Source organism: Physella acuta, unplaced genomic scaffold (genome assembly GCF_028476545.2).
Source record: "Physella acuta isolate Inbredline_101_S28 unplaced genomic scaffold, ASM2847654v3 ptg001297l, whole genome shotgun sequence".
In the NCBI taxonomy this organism is placed as follows: Eukaryota; Metazoa; Mollusca; class Gastropoda; family Physidae; genus Physella; species Physella acuta.
This window is the reverse complement of record NW_026732812.1, coordinates 305,001-309,606: the sequence shown is the minus strand read 5'-3', so window position 1 is coordinate 309,606 and position 4,606 is coordinate 305,001.

Here is a 4,606-nt window from a genome sequence, read left to right as displayed (position 1 = left end):
ATTCTCTTCATGGAGACCATAGAAAACACCAAGCTGTAAGCGCGCCTTGCAGCCCCCTCTCTTTCTCTCTAGGCATATCCCTACCACCCCCACCCCCACATGGTCTGGTGAGCTGTGGTTCACGCTAAATGTTTACAATCGTAGAGCCGGGTTTAGTGACGGCTATTAGGGGCAGATAATTTAGTTTGAAACGATTTTAAACTTAGGGGAGGTAACTAAGAGGAGCCTGTTTTCACGGACGGATGGACGGACGGGAAGGGGGGAGGAAGGGAAGATGAGGGGGTGTTTATCGTCCTTCACGAGCTACAGATAGAACAAATTATTTCAGTCGCAGTATTGGTAGTGTCGTATTCACAAATTATGAATTACTAAAATTGGAATATAAACTAAATAGCGGTGTATCCTACTCCGCGGGTCGGCTCGTAATAACTATTTTAAAAAAATGGTTTTTCGCATAGGTTTGTCACATTACATTAAACGTATTCAAATTGGAATTAGAAATATAATATTCGTGAGATTAAAAGTAATTTTCGATAGACAGTGTAGGTGGGCTTGCTGAAGATGATACAATCCTACCACATCAGGTGGACGAATGTAGATTCTAAGGGTTAGCTCACCTATGGAAGGAGGGGCTATCTAAATACACCTACGTAGCACAGAGGCGTAGCGAACCTTCCCGGCGCCCGGGGACAAACTTTTCGATTTGCACCCCCCCCCCCCTCAAACTCTCGATCTGCACCCCCCCCCCCCTTGAGATTTCCATTCGCACCCCCCCCCCCCCCTCGAACTTTCGATTTGCACCCCCCTCAACCTATCAATTTATTTTTCCAACCCATTTTGGCGCCCCTAAGGTTGTCGCCCGGGGACATATGCCCCCCCGCCCCCCCCCCTCGCTACGCTACTGACGTAGCAAGGTGGCCGCTTATTTTATTGGCGACGTCTTGCCCTAAGCGAAAAGATGTTCGCTCTCCGTGGACAATACAACTATCAAGTAAAGTCCTTAGTGATATTTCGGTCACACTCTGGTGATCACGTGACACATAGTTAAACGACAGTGGTCATTACCAGCAAAGTTATTCATAGTGAGCATTCACAGAAAGCAGTGTTACTGGTGATTACCCAGCTACGAGCTCTTTCGTTTTATCCCAGAAAGATATCAGCATTTTTAAGATGTCAGATTTACGCCAGACAACAACCAGCAAAGAAATGTTAACGTTACATCTGTTTGGATGATGCACTCAAAAGTTAATTTTTGTATAACGATCCTGGAGATCCAATCACCTTTTTGAAAACTATTTCACGTGTTTTAAACATTTTTTTGACTAAGACTTTCACAATTTTATTGTTAAATGCATTTTCATGTCCTAATCATTTCATATAAAATGCTGTATATTTCATAATTAATAGAACTAAGTGTACAATAACAAGAGTTCAAAACCACCTGACAAATTAAAAAAAAAAATTGACCGAAATTCTCCTAAATACAATAAATATTTTGTTCTGAGATATTTTGTCTGATATAATTTGTCCGTGAGATCATTTGTCCATTAGATCATTTGTCCTGATATCTATTGTCCATGGGATCATTTGTTGGTGAGATATTTTGTCTGAGATCATTTATCATGTAACCATTTATATATATATATATATATATATATATATATATATATATATATATATATATATATATATATATATATATATATATATATATATTCAGAGACAGAGAGAAAGAGAGCGAAAGAGAGGCTAAATATTCTAAATATTGTGCTTGTATATAACATTTTAAGTTAACTTAATACAATAATTTTTTAAACGAAAGAAACGCCCATAAAGCAACTAGCTGTCTAAAACAAGAGTGTTTTCTAATTAGATCTAAGACTTAAATTTTTATAATATGCTTCTTAAAGTAACAGGATATGTGGGGAGATAACATTGTCTAGGTTACACCATATCCGACGCGAAACTCTAAGGGGTGTAATTGGGCGACCCGTCAAGGCCCCGATCATAATCTCTAAAGAAATAGAAAAAAAAATGTCTCTTTTAAAGATGCATTGCTTAATTATACTCAGTAGAGTTTTAAAAACTAGCCTGTTACATGTTTGTTAAAGAAAAATGATATTATTTGTTCTCTACACCGGCTGTTACAAGTGAAAAGGAGCGGCCCCAAATAGGATGTGGGCACTTTCTTGTCAACCTAAATCGGTGGAGCTGTCACCCGTGAGTCACATGTGAGTAGAGAAAAATTAGTAACACTAAAAAAAAGATGCTAAGTGTACACTTATAAAAATGTGTTCGCACACAAAACAGTTTTGTAAAAACACGGTTAAGTGTTTCAAAAATGAAGCGGTTATCTTTGGATCAATTTGTAGTATAATGATCAAAGTTTTTTTGCTTGATTACTATAGATAAATTCCACATCTATTGTACTACAGAGAACTAATCACCATTGCAGTCTAATTAAAAAGGAACAGAGTACGTGGGGGGGGGGGGGGGGGGGGGGGGCGGTAGCGCCGAATCGTAGGAACGAAGAAAAATATAACAATAATTTCAATTTATATGCTTAAAATAATTTTACCAATATGATGTCAGCCAACCACTTTTCAAAATTATTTGATAACTACTTATGTTATGCTATATGAGTAACTTAAGCTTTAAAATGTTACAAGACTCATGCAGAGCAGAATCACTTTCATTAGGAGCAGTATCACTTTCGTTAGGAGCAGTCACACTTTCACTAGGAGCAGTAACATTTCGTTAGGAGTAGCATCACTTTCGTTATAGTATGGCACCTCCAACATGAGTAGAGATCCTCCAGAGAAAATGGAAATGGATTGGCCACACACTCAGGAAGCCTGTATCCAGCATAACAAGACAGGCCCTCACCTGGAATCCACAAGGCAGGAGGAAGAGAGGCAGACCAAGAAAGACCTGGAGACGTGACCTGGAAGAAGACACCAAGAAGATTGGATACACCTGGGGACAGTTGGAGAGACTAGCCCTGGACAGAGACGTCTGGAAAGCTCTTGTCAGCGGCCTATGTCCCAGTAGGGACGACAGGCAAACATGACAACATGACCTCCAACATGCAAACTCTAAATACTCAACAGGCAGAACGGACAGAGATTGTTATTTGTTTCCCCCCAACCCGACTCCTCACTGCTGCCAATGGAACCTAGTATTACAGCAACTACAGAACAACCTCCAGCTTTGATCACTGTACCAGACAACTACTGCTATGGTTTTGCCACCTAAATACTGATATCTATTTACTATATTACACTATTTTTTTAAAGCATAAATCGACTGATACAATGAAACGTACAACCAGCAATTTATTAATAAATGGTAGACAAAAGGCGTTCAAAGCTCACCCACGACCGATTTATTCGGGCTATTTAAAGGGGCAACAAAATGTTAATACAATAATCCTCTTTTTAAGTTATATGTGTAATCTCTGCATGAAAGTTAACTTGTTTTAAAATGCAGCTACCTTTAATATGCTGAATCGTGTTTACATGAACCTTATGCACTTCAAGTGTCAATTTTACATTAGTGTTTACAAATTCTATTAAATATGTTTGATGTTTGGGGTTCGGCGTGGTCGAGTCGGTAAAGCTCATGGTTGCTAAACCGAAAAGTCTCGAGTTCGAACCCTCGGGCAGATGAGGCTCGTTAGCTGGGGACAGCCACTCTTCTATGAGAGACAACTCCAAATTTAAAACAACTGCTGCCTTGTAGTTTGTTCTTGGTTGGACAAAGGCTATGGAAGCAAATCCAAAAAGAAAAGTAGGCTGAAATCGGAGTCAATGGCCTCAATGGCGCATAACTAGTTGACACGTAACGCTTAATTGTGTTGGAGGTGTGGTCGAGTCGGCAAAAAGCTTATGGTTGATAAATTCGAACAAAGTCTCGAGTTCAAACCCACTTGCAGATAAATCTCGATCCCCTTCAACACTAATAATTAAGAACGAAGAAGAAGAAGAAGAAGTTTGATGTTTGTTTACAAAAACTGCAAACATGCATTATAAAGTTAAATATAATTTTTTTTCTAAAAAAAAGGAATTTTTTTATATTAGAGTTTTACCTCTTGTACATTGGGCAAATGATGTCAAAATATTTTACAGTGAATAGGAGTGTTCTAATTTGGTAACCAAATATTTAATTAATTTTGTAATGTAATGTGAAAATTTTGTAATGTAATTTGAAAGTACTGTTAGAGATCAGCTGAGATATTACTTACATCCAACTTTCTCCTAGCAATGAAAACACGCGTGCTTATTTATACACTTTATTATAAGTAAGTTACAATTCCCTGTTAGATATCAAAATTGTTTGACCACACTAAATCTAGGACTACAGTTACTTATCAGAATCGGATTCACGTTATAAAATAATATTTATCTTCTGAATCAAAATGAAGCGCCCCATTCATGCAAAGTCTAAAATAAAATTATTTCATCCAAAATACTCCCCAAATTTGCCCTTCAATCTAACACTAATGCTAACCCTAACCATAATCTTTTAAGCTTAACCCTTAACAGTGCCAGATGTATTAGTATTGCGCAAGGTTTATGGACCATTGTCGTGAATGTGGTGGCAAGTG